This window comes from Lithobates pipiens, unplaced genomic scaffold, assembly GCF_037356315.1.
Source record: "Lithobates pipiens isolate NorthernLeopardFrog02 unplaced genomic scaffold, aLitPip1_a1.2 Scaffold_13, whole genome shotgun sequence".
NCBI classification, from domain to species: domain Eukaryota; kingdom Metazoa; phylum Chordata; class Amphibia; order Anura; family Ranidae; genus Lithobates; species Lithobates pipiens.
Genome location: NW_027507718.1, coordinates 237,353,993 through 237,376,640, shown reverse-complemented (window position 1 = coordinate 237,376,640; position 22,648 = coordinate 237,353,993). Strand labels below are relative to the sequence as shown.

Genomic DNA, 22,648 nt, shown 5'->3' with positions numbered 1-22,648 from the left:
ATATTCTTCCTTTTTAAATAGCCAGCAGGAACAAGTTCTATGCTTACGCGTTTCGTGCTAGACACAGTGCTATCTCTTTCAGAGAGCAATCTGCCTTGCGTGAAATGAATCAGACAAGAACTTGTACCCACTGGCTATTTTAATAAGAACAACATTTTGCACTTCAGTGTCCGGTTTTCATGCTGCTGGTATAACTGAAGGCTTGAAAATGTGTTATTACAATAAAATACATAACAAAAAATAGACATATGGAATGCGCATGCTCGTGGGTTCGGGATCAGGCATGCAGTGAGTGAGCTTCGCGTACCACTGAATCAACAAAAGCTACAGCAGCGGGCAGAGGCAAAGCTAATGGGGTCTCACCCACCCATCCAACACCCTGGGAGGGTGATGCAGTGATGGGGATCTGGACAGCCGAAAAAACATCAATGCAAACAAGACAATCGGGGCGGAGCAGCACGCCCCCTCCCACAGCCTTCCAAGATGGTGGCGGCTAGATGAGAGACACAAGGCGGCCCGGGCCCAGGTCCCTCTCAACCCCTACCACCTTTACATCCATCCAGACATGATCCGCCACTGCCAGTCTTGAATGACAAAATGAAGATCTTCAAAAAAGTCTAGGGCCCGTAGATCAGTTATCTGACTGGATATCCCTGTATGGCTCCGATCTGAGGAGCCTTCGAGCGTCACAGACCAGAGCTTGGGATCTTCCCATCCCCCCTCCCTCTCTTTTCTTTCCTTTCTTCCCCTCACTTTACATTTTCTTGGTTTAACAAGGAGCTTGATGAGTACCATCTAAGTGCCAATAAGAAGGTACCCAGTGTTATCATACAACCAAACATCGGGTACTCTGCAACAGATATAATGTTTAAATATTTTGCTATTGTTTTTATACCTGATGTGAAAACGCTAATAAAAACTTTGAAAAAAAAATAAAAATAAAAAATAGGCATATGCTTTTAATATTAGTTAAAAGTAAAATGTGTTTGTTTTGTATTTAAGGAGCAAATAGCTAAATTTTCTAACCATGGGGATACAAAATATAAGAGAAGCCACTTGCTCTACCATATTAGATTGTAAGCTCTTATGAGCAGAATCCTCTTAACCCTCATATATGTTTTTGTATTGTAACTGTACTGTCTCCCTTTATATTGTAAAGCGCTGTATAATAAATCCTGAATAATAATAATACGTATATTAACTGCTGATTTGGCTTTTAAATGTACAGATTTCAGGGTTGTTGTCATGATTCTAGCTTCACTACTATGCGAGTCACTGGTCTGGAACAAACACGCTGGATAGGAGCTCAGACTTTTCAGACTTCACTGATTGTGGGATTGTCGCAAGTCAGTTATATGGTAGTTAATAAAGTTAGGATAAGGATAACAGAAGTTTCACACTTAAAAATGAAGTCATCAATAGCAACTCTTTTTTTTTTCTTTCATAGGTTATCTTTAAAGGCACTGAGTGCTTTGATGTAATTGTGCATATTCTGTAATTGTGCATATTCAAAAACCAGAAACTTTCTGGTGCCACTTTAAAGCGATAAGGTGAACTAAATATAGAATATAAAGCAAGTTTTTCATTAATTAGTCAGCAAACACACACATTAAAGAGGGCACTAATTAATAATGTTCATGCTGTCACTTCCAGCCCGCAAAAGATAAGGTTGTTGAAAGCACCTTTATATTCAGTAGTGTCCAATTTTTTTACTGCAATATTCATTGCAAAATATATGACTAGCAGAAAAAAATATTGTCCTTATTATACACTATATTACCAAAAGTATTGAGACACCTGCCTTTACACGCACATGAACTTTAATGGCATACCAGTCTTCGTCCATAGGGTTCAATATTAAGTTGGCCCACCCTTTGCAGCTATAACAGCTTCAACTCTTCTGGGAAGGCTGTCCACAATGTTTTGGAGTGTGTCTTTGGGAATGTTTGACCATTCTTCCAGAAGCGCATTTGTGAGGTCAAGGCACTGATATTGGACGAGAAGACCTGGCTTGCAGTCTCCGCTCTAATTCATCCCAAAGGTGTTCTTTCAGATTCAGGTCAGGACTTTGTGCAGGCCAGTCAAGTTCCTCCACCCCAAACTCATCCATGTCTTCATGGACCTTGCTTTGTGCACTGGTGCACAGTCATGTTGGAACAGAAAGGGGCCATCCCCAAACTGTTCCCACAAAGTTGGGAGCATGAAGTTGTCCAACATGTCTTGGTATGCTGACGCCTTAAGAGTTCCCTTCACTGGAACTAAGGGGCTAAGCCCAACCCCTGAAAAACAACCCCACACTATAATCCCCCCTCCACCAAATGATTTGGACCAGTGCAAAAAGCAAGGTCCATAAAGACATGGATGAGCAAGTTTAGGGTGGAGGAACTTGACTGGATTGCACAGAGTCCTGAGCTCAACCTGATAGAACACCTTTGGGATGAATTAGAGCAGAGACTGCGAGCCAGTCCTTTTCTACAACATCAGTGCCTAACCTCACAAATGCGCTTCTGGAAGAATGGTCAAACATTCCCAAAGACACACTCCGAACCCTTGTGGGCAGACTTCCCAGAAAAAGTTGAAGCTGTTATAGCTGCAAAGGGTGTGGCAACTCAATATTGAACCCTACGGACTAAGACTGGGATGCCATTAAAGTTCATGTGTGTGTAAAGGCAACTGTCCCAATACTTTTGACAATATAGTGTATTTCCTTAAACTATTACTAATACTATACAACTTTCTCACTACTTTAACATGTTCAATTCACAGGCCACATTTTGATGCCTCCTGTTAAAATATATTTAACCTGCTGATTCCAAAAACGAGGCCAGTTTTCCCCTCTCATTTCTAGTTTTTAAAATACAGCATAAATGCCATATACCACTCTTCTTCACTCTGGTAGGCAATCAAAAATCAGGATATAAATATAGAAAAATATGTTTGGATGATTCAGGCAGTGCTGTTGTAAAATAGCCATAACCTCTATGGTGCTCAGTCTGCAAAAATGAAATATGAGTGGCAATATACACCACACCTCCTATACAATCATAACTATATTACAGTTAATAAGTTACACTTTAGAATGCAATGTTTCCAGTGTAAATTTACATTTAGAAGTACGTAAATACTCCCTATCTCTGCTAACTTGTACACAAAACCATAAACTAGGTAGCAGAAGAACACATTGATCAGCAAAATCTTTTCCAAAACTAACTGAAAAATTATATACATTCGACCACATCTAAGACCATATGTAATATACTAGAGTAGAGCTGATACAGTCTAGCCAATGCGATTTTCTGAATCAGCACCCCAAATAACCTCAAGAGCAGGTTGGAAAAAAACAAGGAACTAAGAAAATTTTTTTTTTGTTGGGCTGTGTTATTTATTAATCACACATCCCCACTATACAAGTGTGATCTATATATCACAGAGATGTCCCCTGAGCACAGCCCTGTTTGTCAATGCAAATGCGCATGCTTGTGAATTCAGGAGAAAGCAAGTATTGTTTTGCCATTGAGGCAGCAGCTCTGACAGCCTGACCTTGACTTTAGTAAATCCAACCTGCTGTGTGCTGATGCATATTATACTCTGCACAATGTAAACCAATTCCCGCAGGGGGTTATTTCATATTCCTTTATCAAATCACAGTGGTAGATTATGCTTTTTTTTTATGGCATTTTGAATGGCTCAAGTCGCTGCTGGTTGGGATATTGGCTCTCTAATTCGTGTTAACTTTTGCATATTACAAGTAATAGGTTTTACCAAAAAGTAAAGGGAATGGTCTGTTTGCCCAGCAAAGTAAATGTTATTTTCAGCTTATGATGTTAATATAAGTGTATTCATTTATTAATTACAGGTATTTATATAGCTAAATATTTGGCTAAAGTCCAAGCGCAACTCTGCTATACAATAGCATCCAGTGGTAACTGTAGAAAAATAAAGTGCTAATGATATGAAATGATATGAAACAATCAAAAAACAACAGATGTGAAACAATCAAAAAACAACAGTTGAACAGAATGTCCGTTCCTTTAAAAATTGTGTTCAAACTATACAAACAAATCCATTGCACATTTCAGTTCATAAATCCACATAGATGATCATCTCCAAATATACCCAGATGCATCCTGGGAAGGCTACCTCACCTAATGTTTTCCTGGGAAATCTTGTGTAAACATTGCAAGATCTTGCAAGATTTTGCCAACGACATTTTGATGTTGGCTATCACATGGGCAAGGTGTGTGTTGTGTGTGGGGGGTGGCACTTTGAACTCCAGGACATACAGAGAGGTGGAATCCTCGGCCCTATCTTAAAATGGCCACAGTAAGGAGAGTGCTGGAAAGAAGAAACATGAGAACATTCTTAGAAAGAAAAGCCTGCAAGGAAAACAAAATATGTATTTTTTGTTGTGTATTTTCACGTTTTACACAGTGACTTTAATTTGTGATGGTCTGGGGAAAGGTCTGCTTTAAAGGGGTTGTAAAGGTAAATGTTTTTTCACCTTAATGCATTCTATGTATTAAGGTGAAAAAACATCTCACACTGCCGGCGCCCCCAGACCCCCCGTTTTACTTACCTGACACCTCGAAAGTCCCGCGCTCGCCCCCGCCATCCTCTTCACCACTCAGCCTGGCCGCTGATTAGCTGGAGTGGATGAATTGAAAGCAGTGCAACCATTGGCTTGCCCTGCTGTCAATCACATCCACTGATGCAGCGTGCTGGGGGGGCGGGCCGTGTGATACAGCGAGCGGCTATAGCCGCCAGCTGCATCACGGGAGCGCGGCCGCAGGTGCTTCTCACCATGCGAGGGAGCTCGCATGAATGTGAGAAGTACCTGCGGGAGGAAGCAGAGACAGTCGCCGAGGGACCCCAGAAAAGCAGGTTCGGGGCCACTCTGTGCAAAACGAGCTGCACAGTGGAGGTAAGTATAACATGTTTGTTATTTAAAAAAAATAAAAAAACTTACTTTACAATCCCTTTAAGCTAATGGGCTATTTACTTTAACTGCTTGATGACCAGCCACCGTCATTATACCACGGCAGGTCGGCACGATCCCGCAAAATGGCCTAGCCATACGTTGGATCGAAGAATCGAGATAGCTGCCACGCGTGTGCACCAGCTGCACAGCGGGGATGCTGATGCTCACGGCCGACGGTCGTGATGACTGCTGGCCTCAAGCGATCACAGGCACGAGGGACAGAACACAGAAGTGTGTGTGTGTGTGTGTAAACACACAACTCCCTGTTTTGTTCTAAGAGGAGTTACAGATTGTGTGTTCCTGTTAGCCAGGAACCATGATCTGTCACTTCCTCTAGTCAGTCCCCTCCCCCATTCAGTTAGAATCACCTCACAGGGAACATGGTTAACCCTTCGCCCCCTAGTGTTAACCCTTTCACTTCCAGTGACATTTTTACAGTAATCAATGAATTTTTATAGCACTGATCGCTGTATAAATGGCAATGGTCCCAAAAATGTGTCAAAATTGTCTGATGTGTCCGCCATAATGTCACAGTCATGATAAAAATCACAGATCCCCTACATTACTAGTAAAAAAAATAAAAAAAAATAATAAATATGCTATAAATCTATCCCCTATTTTGTAGACGCTATAACTTTTGCACAAACCTATCAATATACGCTTATTGCAATTTTTTTACCAAAAATATGTAGAAGAATATATATCGGCCTAAACGGAGAAAAAATTAGCTTTTTTTAAAAAAAAATGGGGATATTTATTACAGCAAAAAGTACAAAATATTGTTTTTTCTTGTTTTCAAAATTGTCGCTCTTTTTTTGTTTCCAAAACAAAAGTGTAAAGAGTGCAAAAAATAAAAGCCTCAGAGGTGATCAAATACCACCAAAAAAGCTCTATTTGTGGGGGAAAAAAAGTACATCAATTTTGCTTGGACGCACGACCGTGCAATTGTCAGTTAAATCGACGTAGTGCCGAATCCCAAAAAATGCCTCAGTCATTCTGTATCCAAATCTTCTGGGGCTGAAGTGGTTAAACATTTTCTATTTCTTTAGTCTATCAACCCCAGTGCAATGGTTATTCATCCTTAGTCTGAGATTTTGTTTAAATTGAAGGGGATAGTAAATATGCATATTTATGCAACTTATCTATGAGCTTTATAAACACTTTAAAGGGACTCTTCCTGTAAGAATATATCAGAAAATGCCACATACACAATATTTAAAGTAGAACTTAATCTTTTATTGCATTTACAGTGGATGATTCCTACCACTTCATGTCACAGTAACATAAAAGTAAATACATCTCCTCAATGTACACAGGGAAAGCAACAGAGCTTGTACCCACCCATTGGTAAATGTGTTTTAGTTCCTGGTCATGTCCCCACTGGGGGCATTTTCTTTACTTCCTGCTTTCCCAGTGACATAACAGGAAGTGAAAGGATACCGCCCTGACACAGATAGCAGTGGAAAAAACTACAGGTACTCTGACCCTTCTTCACTCTATCCAAAACTGAAAAGGTTTTCATTGGAGTTCTACTTTCATATACAGCACATTGGCTTATCATAATCAGTGATGAGCCTCGTGAAGAAATATTTGTTATTTATTTGTACATTCAGAGAAAGCATGTCAGCTACACAGTGAGAATAGTGTAGTGAATAGTGCACAGAAATTGAAAAATCTGGCTTTACTTTACACTCATGTATGAAAGTACCAGATCTTCCAACAGGACTGTAGCAGGCACAAGTTTTTGAATAAAGCATCTAACAATACTTTATGGCAGAACCATTGTACAGCTCCTCCATCGCTGCCCCTGGCTGTCAAAAGGAAGCCAGACTCCCAAGTACAAATGTGGTATGTGGGACTATTTTATAACAAAAATGTCAAAGTCCGGTCATCATGAAAACACAACGGAAACACTCCTGCACATAAGCGGAACACCAGACCGGCTATGGAAAATCAAACACTGCCTTGCTGCCTTCAAGGGTGGGGAATCCTAAAAGTCAAAAGGAGAAGAGAAAAAGAGAGGGCGCACCGACCTTGTGCATTATCCTTTAGGTACGTATTTATTGAAGAAATAAAATGGAAAACTACTCACAAACGATCGTATAAAATATGGGTCTTCAAACTATGGCCCTCCAGTTGTTCAGGAACTACAATTCCCATCATGCCTAGTCATGTCTGTGAATGTCAGAGTTTTACAATGCCTCATGGGATGTGTAGTTTCACAACAGCTGGAGGGCCGTAGTTTGAGGATCCCTGGTATAAAATCTTGCAGTAAGACAGTACAAGTAGTCATAAAATAGCATACTAGACGAACAGGACTCTCCAGAGGTCGCACCAGTCACCACCCGCTGACGCGTTTTGAGGGGACCAATCCCTCTTTTTCAGAGGTTGGTAGTGGGCTCTCCTTCAGTAGTCCCTGAATTAATGCCCAGAATATACTCGCACATTTAAATAGGTAACCCATGTGCACGCCCATATGCACCTGCAATCAATCAACTAAAACCTAAGCCACTCCCCTCTACACAGTGTGGCAAAAATAAAAATAAAATATGTATACATATATATACACATACACATATACATACATACACATATACATACATACAAACTACATAACAATGCGTATTTTTTTGTGGGAGTATAAGAAGACCACCCGGACTAGCGGCCCCGCTCTTTTCTTATAAAAAAGACTATACCTAACTTACCACACCAGTGGTCGCCCCTGCATCTTTACATATGCCCTCAGGAACATACGAATAGTAACTCTAATAGTTATTATCTATCCTCCATTAGATTGCCTGGAATGCACCTCATCATTTAGCGCTCCAGGCACTAAGGGCAGGCGTAGGGGCGTCTACTCAGCGCCATTCGGCGCACACTCATTTTTGAGCCTCGAATTGTAGAGCAGCGGTCGCGGCACACTAAAGGGCCTGGAACGCATGTCGCTATTTTTAGCACTGTAGCGCTTGTAAAGCGCCTCAGTGTGAAAGTAGCCTACAGTAAATGGTAAAAAAAATACCCAGCTGCATGCAAATAAATAAGTATAGATTTATATTATACTTGAAGAAAAAAAATGCAGCTCTTAGAAAATTATAACATCCAGGGTAAAATAAACGTGTCCTACAATACGTATACACGTATAATGTAAAGATAATAAACCAGAGAACAAAAGTACAAATAAGTGTGTAAAAAATATATAAAGTGCTCCATGTGCTTGTATAAAGTCCTTCACCATGTAGTCTCTCCCAGGTGATGTGCCTCCACCAATAGAACAAGTGAACACTCTGAATTTCTGTCTAAATTATAGGACAGCATTAGCGTTTATATCATTTGCCACTTGTTCAGGGACTGATATCTCCATTCATATAATATCCAGCGAGGATCATAAAAATAACATGAATCACCAGTATTGAAAAAGATATTGACCATAGTGTAGTATTTATTGTTCAAAAAACATTCACAAAATAAAAACAGTAAACAGTAAAAAGTATCCTCAGAATAAGTAAATATAAATGTCAAATGGAATAAAACTTGCATCCACAGCCACCACAAAACAGTAAAGTTGCGGCAAGACTTTGGACAAATACCCTCATTCACTGAACGATATGTATAAATGCTGCTAATGTAAAACTTATATCCACAGCTGCCACATAAGAGCAAAGTGGCGGTGGCACCTCAGGCAGATAAAGGCTCTCGCTCTACAGCTGTTTTGCACCGATTGCTCATCCTCGGGAGCTTCTCACAAGTTTAATAATGCGGCCATCATTCTGTAGGAAGTGCAGTTGCACTAAGGTCAGAGTGTCTGCATAGACCAGTGATTCTCAACCAGGGTTCCGTGGAACCCTAGAGTTCCTCCAGAGGTTTATAGTGGTTCCTTCAGCATTGGGCCATTCTGCCTTTCGGATAAGTTCCCACCTACACTATTGATCTTATTAGCTATCTGTAAGGAGGTAATTCTTGCCAATGACCACAAGCGTAAGGACCATTCTTCCCAATGACCATCACACTAATATATCATGAGTTGTAGATTTCTAATTTTTAGCCGGGTTCTCAGAGACTGCAAAACTATTAGCCCCTGTACACACGGTCGGAGATTTCAACAACCAAATCTGTCGGATTTTGTCCATTGGATTTTGTCCGTCGGATCTTGTCCGAAACTTTTGCATATACACGGTAGGACAAAGTTGTCGAAAAATCTGATCTTTCAGAACGTGATGAGGTAATTTCGTTACGATGGGACTACATTCAGGCTAGTAGTCAATAGCTTTGATGTAGGAATTTGATCTGAGCATGCGTGGCACTTGGTCCGATCAAAATTCTCTACACATGATCGGAGTATGTCCGATCGGACCAGTTTGTCGGAAAATATTTCCAACAAGTTGGAAAATTGGGTCCGACGGATATTCCGACGGAATCAGTCCGATGCAGACCACACACAGTCGGATTATCCAACAACACGGTCCGATAGGACAGATTCAGATGGATTCTCTCACCGTGTGTACAAGGGCTTAGAAGGGTTCCTCTGTGTTGAAAAGGTTGAGAAAGGCTGGTATAGACACTCCAGTCTCAGTGTGCCTCCACACTCGGTCCCAGATTCATGTACCTGTCTACATCAGATACATGAATCTGTCGCTGAAACGGGCATTTATTTTGAGAAGGCGTGTCAGAATTCCAAAGAGTACCTTAGACACTCTCTATGAATTTCCATGATTATATTTTTGGTTGTAGGATAAAAAAATCACGTACATATGGAATGAACATTTTTCATCTATATATGAACTCTAGCTGAATTTAATGTCTTTTAAATCTGCATATTACACAGTTTAAGTAAGCAAAACCTGTGTTAACGATGGTAAACTTTGCGGCTCCAGGGCTTTTAATCACATTCATCTGAACTTTCATCTACACTAAAATTCATTGACTGCGTCTGTATAAATACTTAATATGTTATTTTATTGCATTCTTGCACAAAATGAATGTTATTCTGTATTCGCTTTATTGGCGGGGTTTTACTTTTTTGGCTGTAAATATTGCAGTAAAATATTAGGTTGTATAGTTTTTATGTACTTGAATGAAACATTAAAATGCACTTATCTGTGTTCTACAACAACTTGCATGAACAATTTTCACCACATTTAGGGGCACGTTTTATATTGTTTAGGTTGTAGTTATCAAAAACTGCAGTCAAGATAAAAAGGGAGCTATTTCCATTATTTATTCACATTTACTGATGCAAGATCAGGATCTGACTTTTTTTGCCAAGTAGAAGGAAGTAGGAAGCAGATATAGGTTCCATTGATGGAGAACGTTGGGAGACCATCTTAGAGGCTGTGCCATTGGTGTCGGTGTCGGCTGCACAAAAGTTGTTCCAGCTATTTATTCTACACCGCACCTATCACACACTGAAACAGTTGTTCACCTGGGGAAGAAGGGGTTCTTCTATTTGACCTAAGTGTAAAGCTCACTCCGGTGAATTTATATATATGTAGCACCCTGGTCCTAGTTGTGCTAGGTGATAACTAGCCTGGCTGATTGATAGTTTGATCCATTGATTTCTGTCCTAAGTCTGAGTTTAATTGGTAGTCTCTCTCTCTTCTGTCAATAGGTGACAATGTTGCCTCTGGCACTAATATGATGGATTACAATGAATTCAGGTGATGGGTAAATAAGTTATCCCAATCAGCAGGAGTTTCTTTGGCCGATGTGCATGCTGGGATAGGCTATTTATTCGGGAGGAGTCAGGTGATCAGGGTTCTTCCCGCCTGAGGCTGCGGCCTTGGCTGGTGTGTGTCGAGTAACTCCTGGTTGCTAGGCCTGAAGCCTGAGGCCTATTCAGGAGTCATACTGGCTGCTAGGTCTATGTAAGGCCTATCCAGTAGTCCAGGGTTCCTCAAAGGAGGAGCAGCAAAGGTTAATCCCAAAGTCTGGGACAGAACTGCGCGTGTTAGAGGCTCAGACAGAGGGGAGCCTGATCATTGCCAGAGGTAAAGGAGAAGCAGTTGCCACAAAGGGATGACCACACCTGTTACCAGAGGCACGTTTTGGAAGAGATGACATTCTGAAGGAGTAGCAGAACAGACACTTTACTAGCCGGGGACACTGAAGTAAGTGGGAAAGTTTAAGTGGAGACTCGTCCAGGAAGACAGCGGGTAGCTGTGAGTAAAGCTTGAAGAAATACGGCAGGTAGCTGTAAGCAAAGCTTGAAGATAAGTACAGCGGTTAGCTGTGGGTGAAGCTCGAGGGATCCAGCAAGTAGCTGAGAGTCCAAGAAGCCTAGTGAGAGATGGCGAGCTGAACTTAAGGATCTACAGTGGGATACTGTAAGTTAAGCTGGAAGATCTACAGGGGGATTCTGTGATTTAAACTAGAATATTTACAATAGTATACTGTGAAAGAAGTTGTTGCTATAGGAGAGATCAGTTGTTATAAGAGACATATTGCTGCATTCAGCTTAAAGGCCCTTTATCTGTATTGCTGTCTGCCTAGTTCTGTTTTTGTCTACGGAGTTTGCCTTAATTGCTATTGCATTTGCCTAACGGTGTCCTGTGCCCTAACCCTCTCTCCCACCGTTCCTGTTCAGAGAAATAAAGTCTCTTTGTTCATTTTTACAAAAAGTGACTGGCGCCCAATCTTTCCATCTTGCACCACACTCACTATGCATAGTAACCTGCACCCTGAGGAGGAATGTCAGTTCTGCCTGGCTCTGGGGGTCACCATCAGGCCCTTGGAAGTTGGGGAGACCGCGCACATCATAGGAGGTATCTCTCAATGGGAGATACCATTTCACAGGCACAATTTGAACTTATACAAACAGCGGGGGGGGGAGAACATAGTTCTCAGATTGTGCATCGCTGCTGCTGGAGGGCGGCTAGTGGCTGTGTTGAGGATCTGGTTTTGTCTGTGTTGCAACCCACCCTTTCACACAGGCAAAACCGCCGTTCAATATAGCAAACCCGACCTGCAACACAGACAAAACCGGACCATCAGCACACTGTAAAGCCGCCCGCAACAGCGAGGCACAATGTGAGAACTACGGTCTCCCCCCACTGTTTGTATAGGTTTCAGTTGTGGCCGTGAAATGGTCTGGTCTGGTCACTTCACTCCAGCTGATCGGCAAATCAGCTGAAGTGCGGCTCTGTCCTGTGCATGCGCGGGCACTATTCGGTGGGGGGCACTTCTCGACAGAACACCAGCAACAACAAAAGTCCTTGTTGCTTCTTTATTGGTGCATAAAAAAGTGAGTAAAAATATACAGGGGCTCACACGTTCTGGCCTTCAAGCTTGTTTGATGAATACTTGTAATCCTTTAAATCTTTAATAAAACTTTTTCTTGATTCAAAAAGAAAAAGATTGCAGTCAGTTAAAAATTTAAAAAAATGGTACAAAGCATCATGTTATATGCCATTGATTTATTTGTATTATTATCTTAAAGCAGAATTGAACTGTATCTAAGCACCACAAACGGAAAACTCTATTTAATTAATTTTTAATATTCAAAGCAAATTTCCCCACCCATCCATGTGTCCATTTTTTATTTTGTTCAAAAATCACTCTAAAAAACACCATTCTAGCATTTCTAGCTGCAGCCAACTTGAGCAGGGGCAGATGATTAATGTAGCATTTACTTCCCTGAATTCATCCACCCTTAGCTCAGGCATGCAGGCAGGAGGGTGTACTTAGCTGAGTAAACCTCTCCCCCTCCTCAAGATGAAAGAAAAAGAATGCCCATAATTTTGGCCAAGGCCAGAAACCAGAAATAAAAGGGAAAAAAAGTTTAAAGCAAGTAAATACAATAGATATTTTTGTCTATTTACTAATGCTAGCAGCATAAGGATTAAAAGTTGTTAAAGAGGAAGTAAACTCTTCCACTCTCTTTTCATTAAGTCCATTATAATAAGTAATTATCGAACTGTAGCCACTGTAATCCAGCCCAAATCGCATATTACTTACTGTTTAAAGAAACTTTAAAAAACTTGTTTCCAGGGGTTAGGCAGCGCCATCTAGTATTGTTTTCTGAGTCCACAGTGGAGTGTATTTCCGCCCTTACATTGAGCACTTCCTGTACTTTTAACCAAGCCTCCTTCTCAATCCAATGTTTCTATGGCAACCCTGCTTCCCTGTTCATAGCTGACTTGTTTTATTTCATAGTATTTACTCTGTCTTATGTTTGCCTTCAGTTTTATCAGCTTCAACTGATAAGACTGCAGTAATGACCAGGTTTACACTGCATGTGATGTCACATGGTTACATGGTGTGTAGGCGGAAGCTCTGAATATTTCTGCAGCCTCCTGGGATTTCAGTGTTGTGCCATAGGAAGTCCTGATAACAGATAGATAAGCACCTAGAGAGTGTGTCATACATCAGGGGAGATCTGGGCATGCTCAGTAACATCATTGTAAATAACAAAAGGGATTACAACAATACTAAGCAAGTAAGGAGATATCTACAAGCAGTGTTCATTAGGGTTTTTTATGCTGATTTACATGGGACAAAGTTGTGGGGGAGGGTTTACAACCACTTTAAAGTGGTTGTAAACCCTTACATATACCCAGTAAGTAACGGGCATCAGGTGATACACAGAGATGAAACAAATCCTCCTACAGAAAAGGCTATCAGAAATGAGTCATGCAGATAACAAAGGTACAAGGAAGCAGACAGATATCACACTAGGTGCTTTGGATAGAGACACAGTACACAGCACAGAAGGATTTTCTTTGCTCATATTTCATGTTTGAGGTTTACAACGGCTTGATCAAGAGAGTTTAGTTCCGCTGTAAGTAGTGTCTGCACTGAAAAGTTCTAACCACATTTTGTAGGTGGGAGGGTTATAAACAGAAATTACATACTGTGGGACAATTTTAATTTCTTTTTACTGGTTCAGCACTTTATAGAACTTTATTTTTTCTTCTAGTACCACATACAAAAACACACATTTATTTATTTTTTATAGTACATATTGAGTTGTGAATTTAGCAAATTGCTGGAGTTTATGGTCACAGCATACACTTCCACTTTATAACATCAGCATTGTAATATCAATACATAGGATAGTTATATTTGACAGTCCAATATAATCTTACTTGAAAAATCTCCTTTCATGAGCAAGAGGTGAGGGAAATCCTCCAATGGGGACAACAGTTTCTGTGACAACTTTCTTAGATGGGAATTCTGATCTCCTTTCATGTTGTGAGTGCTGCCTGTCTGCTGGCCCTCTCTTTCCACAACTTCCTGAATTCTCTTCATATTTTGCAGCTTATACCCTGCTGTTTAATTCACTTTCTATGGATATTTTCATGATACCTTTCTGCTGGAAAGCAGTGATTTCTGTACTGACCCCGTCTCCTAAATCTCCTCCTTGGCAGTGGTGGCCCACCCATAAAGGGCACAGGGAGGTCGCCTCCCCTATCCATGCGTCTGGCCTCCTGATCTACATATCAGGGTACAGGACTATGGATTCCAATGCGGAGTGGGTGTTTTTTTTAAGCACCTGATTAGAGCCAGTGGCTTTAATAGGCTTCAAAAAAGGATGGCCTCAGAACACAGAGCATTGTGCTCCATGCCCACCCAGTTGTGTGACGATAGCAAATGAATGTTCACTATTTTCACACTAAAATTCCTCCCTGTCAATCAGGAGGTAGGTCGTAAAACCTGTTTCCCGATTGGCCAAACAAAGTGTTAGGCGACCCTAGTGGATGTCTAGCACTTTGGCAGAAGAGGAGACACACGGTGGAGGAAGCATGGGGAGCGGACACCAGAGCCGCCTCTGCCCGCCTCACACTCAAGGAGAGGGCCCCATAGCCCCGCCACATGAGTGGGTAAGTGCCGGAGCACCGGGGTGGTGTTGTTTGTTTGCCTCTTCCCAAAAGAAGAACCCACAAGTTGCCACTGCTCCTTCGCACCTCTGTAGTTTAGAAGTCAGGCTGATCTGATGACCTTGTTATCCATGCCTGATTGACCTGGTGTCGCTGACATCCAGGTCCATTGTTTCCGTTAAGAGTATTTAATCTTATCTTACATTGGATGTCATATCTGCTTGGATTTTGTATTCACTCTACCTACCATCTGTTTCCAAATGAGAACAACCATTCTGCTGGTGTGGATCTCGCCTTCTGTTGGGATTGACCCACCTGGGACTTGTTTTTCATTTATTCACTAATGGGGCTCAGAATGGTTTTGATTTGAGTTGTCAGTGCCTCACCATCACTGTTTTCATTTTTTAGCGTTACATCTCCGTATTCCTCTATTCTATGAATTTTTGTCACATTCGTATGTAGCAGCTGTTTATGCTTACTCTCTCACTGGTTATCTCAATAATTTTACTTTTTACTGAAGTAGGATCAAAGTTGGACCAAAGTAGTACAAGGAGCATTTTCAGACTGACTTGTTTCGGACCAGTTAAGACGGCTCTCATAGGGAAACATTGATTTTCACACATCTTGTGACATGAGCTCCCAATGTCAGAGCGTTTGTTGTACCAGTGTGAACCCGACCTCAGATGACTACTGACTGAAATAATGGGACCAATAAAAATCATGACAGAGAGTATATTTACAGTCAAAAGTTTATTTCTTTAGAGTAGGGTGGAATTCATACTCTTGCCAGTTTATGTTTTGCTGTCTTTGTCTCACTGGGTTGATTTTCCTTTACTTTCTCTCCTGGAGACCCCACAGGAAGTTAAAGGAAAATTTGCTGTCCATAATGGAAGATTAAAGTGATTGTAAAGTCTTGTTTAAAAAAAAAGAACAAACACATTATACTTATACGTCCTCTGTGCAGTTGGTTTTGCACAGAGCAGCCTGGATCCTCCTCTTCTCGGGCCCCTCCCTCCTGTCCCCTGCCCCCACAGTCAACAACTTCCTATGTGGGCACTGGAGCCGAGTCACAGCTCCCTGTGTCCATTCAGACACGGAGTCCTGCCCCCTCTCGCCCCAATTGGCAGTCTAACTTTGATTGACAGCCGTGGGAGCCAATGGCGCCACTGCTGTGTCTCCTCCAATCAGGAGGAGTGTCCTGGATGGCTGACACACTCGTGGACATTGCTGGACAGAGAGGGACCACAGGTAAGTGTTAGGGGGCTGAGGAGGGCACCCCGAGCCCACCCTTTTTTGTAGCCAATTAGAGCCTAATGCCGCATACACACGATCGGAATTCCGGCCAGAAAAAGGCTGATGAGAGCTTTTCATCGGAAAATGCAACCGTGTGTATGCTCCATCTGAATTTAGCTGTCCGAATTTCCTCCAGCCAAAAATTTATAGCATGTTCTCAATTTTCCTGACGGAAAAACTTTCTATCGGTAATTCCGATCATGTGTATGCAATTCCGACACGCCAAAAATCATGCATGCTCAGATTCAACTACGAGACAGAAGCTATTGGCTACTGGCTATTGAACTTCCTTTTTCTAGTCACGTCATACGTGTTGTACGTCATCACGTTATAAATGATCGGAATTTGATGTGACCGTGTGTAGGCAAGACAGCTTGAGCCGAATTCCGTCGGAATTCCTTCGAGAAAACCATCAGAGCTTTTTCCGACGAGAATTTCCGATCGTGTGTATGCGGCATTAGGCTTTAATCATGTACTTCTAAAAAAAAAAAAAAAAACCCATTTGAATCTATGCGTCCGGCACCCCGTATGTAGATTAGGGGCCAGGTGCATAGATAGGGGAGCGGCACCTGTTCGCCCTGCATTATGGGCAGCACGGCTGCATATACTATGGTTACTTTTATTAGCTAATTTTCTCTAGCATTCCTTAGAATTGTTGCATTGTATCTCTTGTTTTAACGATGTATGTATTTACTTTGTTCCTCAGCTCAATCAAGCACTTACAATGTGATATTTTGCTAAAGCCTAAAGACCCCTTAATTTTTGCCCAATTTGCGCAGTCTGAATGAATATGCAAATTCACTGGACCAAAAGCTATGCAAATTTCTCATGACTAGACCCATAAGTAATCTAATAGAAAATAAATGTTTTCCAAATATTCTGTTAGATTTTAGGCTACTAAGATTGTTATAAGCAGAAAAAAATTATTATTAGTTGCAGTTTGTCAAAGCTTTCACCTATAACCCTCTAAACTAATAAGAATGGTATATTTAGGGCTGGTTGAGTGACAGGGTGCTGCTCAGTACAATGTGGCCCTTGCCACAGCTGTAAACATATGTTAGCCATACCATGAATGTCTATGTGGATACATTGCTTCATGAATGATAACAGCTGAATAGAGGAATATTGGCTGTGAGCACAATCATCTTAATGACACCGCCCACTGTGATAGCATTGTTAGCTGAACACCGTTGGCTATTGCTAACCCTTCTTTTCCAGCATTTTGCACTGTACAGAAGGAGAACTTTCCCTTTTTTATTTTTATCAAGGTATCTGTATTTTTATTGCTGCTAAACAGTAACACGTAAATGGTCAGCTTATGAACGACACAGCAACACTGCCCTCTGCAGGCTCACGTTATATGGACTCCGCAGGCTCTTTGCAGGAATAAGGATATCTCTTTAGCTCCCAGCTGATTGCATGTAAGTTATATGTCACCGAGTGTCTGTGTGCAAAAAGATTTGCTGTTTATTGCTGTATTATCTAAAAATATCAAGATGACTTTCACATAATTAGAAACAGAACCTTGGGTTGTTTATTCAGAAGCAAGCCGTCATTTTCATTGTAAAGCAAATTTATCCTTGTGGCATCTTGATGATAATTTGGTCAGAAAACTCAATGCTTTAAGGCTGTTAAATAAAATTTTCTCCTAATTAAGCATTTAGGTAACTCGCTGAAAAAAATGAGACCTGGTCTTTACATTAACGCAGAGAAACTGATAGCCAGTAAAAGTGCATGAAAGTAAAATATTTCTTGTTGTTCAGAGCAAGACACTATATTGTTTTCTTTTTATGTTTCTGGAAGGGAGAATGTAATGGAGAAACATAATTGCTTGCTGTGAAAAATAAGAAATATTCTGCCTTTGGACTTACACTTATGAAGTGCACCATCGAACGTACTATACATTTTTATTTTAATTGGGTCCATTTGTTAAATTGGCGAGACATTGTTTTATTCAGTTGGGAAAGAAAGAAAAACCCCTTGACTGGTTACTGAGATTTCCAATTATGCTTGAAAGTCTTTACTAACAATAACAGGTCCCATAGCTAAAAAACAAAACAAAAAAAACAACAACTTGTTTCTTAAAAAATTCCCCTAAATTCTAGCCCCCCTGTGTACCAATATAGCATTGATGTACTTTTTTTGCAAAAATATCAAAGCTTTTTATTAAATCTACAGACACTTACTTCACTTGTCCTCATCAATGTTTCCAAACATAGCCATTAGTTTTGCCTTACTTCCTGGTCAGACTATAGGTCATTAGTTTTGCCTTACTTCCTGGTCAGACTATAGGTCATGACACAGGAAGGAGTTAACCAGCTGACCTCATTAGCACACAACTTACATCTACCCCCCTACCTACCCACCCACTCTGAGCTGCACAGTTTTTAAATAAAATGCAATCAATCAGTGCTCACCCTTCCCATTAAATACACAATATACAATCAGATTGCATGATGTATGGCCATCTTTATACAAGTACATACTATAGGCAGTGGACAGAAACACTAAGCTGTCAAACACCATTCACATCTCTGCATAGCAGCAGCTCACATTCCCACATGCGTTTTTTTTTGGGGGGGGGGGGTTTGCGAGGTGGGAGGCATTTTGGAGCATTTTCACTAATCACATATAGGGCAGGCCATCCACCTGAATGGGCTGTCCTACAGGCAACAATTGCCTCAAAGAAGCTTCAGGACTTTTGTTTTCGAGCGGAGCTTAGAGCGTTTTTAAATGTGATTATTGGTGCAGCGCATTTCTGAAATGCAAGAAAACACACAGATGTGAATGGCGCCTCATTGTCCTTGTGTTAACGTACCAATTTCACTTTCAGGCCCCATTCACATCTTGCATAGTGGGAATGCACATTTTGTGACTCTTTTTTACTTTGACACGCATAGGACAGCCTGTTGATTTCAATTTGCTGCACTACATGTGCCTTATTGGACATTTTGGCATTTTGTGGGTTGCGTTTTTTTGCAGAATCTGTCACTCGTTTCTTCACATGGCAATATGTGTGTTTGCTTCTGTGTTTGGTGTGCCGTTAGAAATTAATAGCACTGAAAGCACAACTAGTAATTTTAGGTGTATAAAGATGGCCATGTACTATACAATCTGATTGTACAAACATCAATGAGGGCAGTGAAGTAAGTGCATCATTGATTGATTGTATTTAATTTAAAAAATTTGCAGCTGGAAATGGGTGGGAAGTATTAGGGTGGATGATGCAGGTTGTGTGTTAATGAGGTCAGCTGGTCAACTCCTTCCTGTGTCATGACCTAAAGTCTGACCAGGAAGTAAGGCAAAACTAATGGATACGTTTGGAAACATTTATGAGGACAAGTAAAGTAAGAGTCTGTATATTTAATGGAAAGCTTTGATATTTTTGCAAAAAAAGTACATTAATGCTATATTGGTACATGGGGGACTGGAATTTAGAAAAATAAAAAAGTGAACTTATCTTTTAAGCTCCATTAGTCTACTATGTGTATTCGGTGCCTAGACCTGTCATATAGCATATACAGAATTATTATTATTATTATTATTATTATTATTATTATTATTATTATTATTACTACTACTACTACTACTACTACTATTATACATGATTTATTTATCCTTTTCAATACAAAGGGAGACAGTACAGTTACAATAATCAATGCAAGAGGTTTAGGAGGCCCCTGCTCATGAGAACTTACAGTTAAGTATGTTACAGTATTATTATGCAAAATATACCCTATGATAACAACTGAAATGATTTGTTGAAATACGTTCTAAGCTAACACAGGGTATCTGGAAGCTGTGCTAAAAGCACACTCACGGTGCGCTCCTAGCACACTGGCTGAGCTGTCACTGTCAGCTCCCAGTCACTGTTTTTGACCAGCAGTTAGCAGGACAGGCTCCCAATCATGTGACCACGGTTCCAGCCAATAGCAGAGATTGTGTGATCAGGAAGCTGCCTTAGCCTCCCAGCATTAACGCTCACTTAAAGAGCCATGGAGAGGCGGCAACAAGGGGTTAAAGTGATCGTAAACAATCACCTTGTAATGTATTATTAAATTGCGACCACCCCAGCGTGGGCACATACGCGCTCCCCCTTGTGGTCTTAAAGTGGCCGACATATAGCTACGATGATTTGCCCCAGAGAGCCAACCTGCCACAGTATAACTGCGGCGGCTGATCGCCTAGTGGTTAAGGGCCCATTCACACCATCCTGGTCCACTGCAGGATGGTGTGAACACCCTATCTCACTTTTTGATGTTCATCATGTTGTGTTGCATTAGGACAACCACTTTTTTCGAATGGGCTGGCTAATGCACCACAACAGACTAAAACTCGTGCATGCAGCCTTTTCAGCAGTGTACTATAGTTCACCACAAGCCCACAGCAGTGTGTTGCCTTACAATTCTGCAACGCAGGTAAATTGGGATACAATTCAGAATAAATGGCATCACAGCACACTAGAGCATGTAATGTGCATTACTGCAGCACAATGATGTGAACAAACTGTAATGGAATTGCTCAACACAACTACAGATTTATCTCCCTTTCAGATAAATTGTCTCTGAAAACAGGTGCAAACGCTATCTTCTTGGCTCTACTATTGACTGCTACTTGTTTTAATTGGTACAACTACTTCCATCTGAGCTGCCTTTGCTATGATGAGCTAGTTATAGAAGTCGAGAATAGAGAGTTTTGTAAATTTCACAATGGAAACGGGAACAGTTGTCCATAAATCATGTAAATCCAGCCTAGCTGGTAGGAAGTGGTGGTTTGAGAAGCCCTAAATGTATTTTTTTAATAACAGGTACTTATATGCGCTGTTAATTTACACAGCACTTTACATATATATATTATACATTCACATCAGCCCCTGCCCTCAAGGAGCTTACAATCTAAGATCCCTAACTCTCATTCATCCATACACATACTAGGGCCAATTTAGACAGGAGCCAATTAACCTACCTACTTTGGAGTGTGGGAGGAAACCGGAGTGCCTGGAGGAAACCCACACAGGCACAGGGAGAACACTAAAAGAGATAAGTGATTAGGAAAGGCTGAGTTTCAATTTAAATCATGACAAATCACTTTTAATTATTTTTATGGAAGATAATCTCTGAAAACATTGTATTTTATTGCTGCATATATAGAAGACACGCTGCAATAAATGGAATGTTTTCAGATACTCTACGTGAAGTATTTTTGACATTGGATGACGCATGGCAGTGTAAGAAAAACGACTTTCTTTGAATCGCCCGGGGACAGTTCTCATCATTCTCCAGAGTTACTATGTCAAAAAGCATATTACTTCTTAAACTGGTTGTCAATGTGAATCACTTATGACATTTTTATTAAAACTGTGTATGCTTTCCATATTGTTCTAAAAATACTGCAAGTCAATATACAGACAATATACAGACATACAGATACAATGGTGACTGCCATAATACCCAAACAGCACCTGGATCCTTAGATTTTTTAATCTAGGTATAGGTGCTGACAAGGCTTCCCACTAATTGAAGTTTGGCCAGTTTGTCAGTAACTGGTCAAGATTCAAACAGTGTGTGGCCAGCTGGGCACCGACAGTACACAAATAAGAAGCTCTCTCGGCGAGTGGACCTTGGCGCTGAGCGCCCACATATTTGCATACCAGTTAGCAGACACAGCTGAGCTGAGAGCACACGCCCTATGCACTCCCGCTACAGTTACCAGCGGCTAATGGCAAGCTCTCGATCGTGTCCTGCAATTGGGAGCTTTCAGCTCATGTGATTGCTGTGACAGCCAGTCACGGCAGTCACATGATCATAAAATCCACCCTGCCTCCTGACATCTGAGACATCTTAAAGGGTCAGGAGGTGCCAATGCAAAGGGATTAAAGGGGTGTTAAAAGTTTGTGTTTTTTCACCTTCATGCATCCTATGCATGAAGGGGAAAAAACACCTGGCAGTCACCGGCCCCCAATCCCCCTGTTTTACTTACCTGAACCCCTTCTTCAGTCGGCGGTCTTTTTCTCCACGGGCTCCCGTCTCTTGATTGGATAGATTGATAGCAGCGCAGCCATTGGCTCCCGTTGCTGTCAATCAAATCCAATGACGTGGGCGCCAGGGGGCGGGGCAGAGTCCGGCATTCTGTGTCTATAGATGCAAATGCTGAATTTGGGAGCGTGCCCGCAATGTAACCCCCTCGAGGAAGCGCAACTACTAGGGGGTTATCTGATGTGGGGAGGAGCTGCGAGAGCCGCCAGGGGACCCCAGAAGAGCAAGTTCAGGGCCACTCTGTGCAAAACTAGCTGCACAGTGGAGGTAAGTATATGTTTGTTATAAAAAAAAAAAAGCCTTTACAGTCACTTTAAGATGTGCCCAGTCTTTCTAAAGTTTGGGTAAGTTTGAATTTCATTATGTGACATTTGTAGGTGACAGGGGGTGTGCCTGGGCATGCCCTAATCACACTGTGTGGCGCAGATTCCCCCTGCTGATATTTTACCAAAGCCCCCCAAAGGGGCTCCTAAAAAAGTGAAAAAAATAATATAAAAATAAAATTGTAAAAAATAATACAAAAATAAAAT

General features: G+C 41.2%; 1 protein-coding gene across 3 annotated transcripts in view; it reads left to right on the top strand.

Moving 5' to 3' along the window:
• ARHGAP24 (Rho GTPase activating protein 24) overlaps positions 1-22,648 on the top strand; it is a 725,763-nt gene that overhangs the window by 362,064 nt on the left and 341,051 nt on the right. Inside the window, exon 1 of one of the 3 annotated variants that reach the window (XM_077476408.1) lies at positions 17,361-17,504. The exons of the other annotated variants lie outside the window; for them this stretch is intronic. The gene's annotated coding sequence lies outside the window, so the exon portion shown is untranslated. Of the gene's footprint in view, positions 1-17,360; positions 17,505-22,648 lie in introns of those variants that run through there. 3 annotated transcript variants of the gene reach the window in all.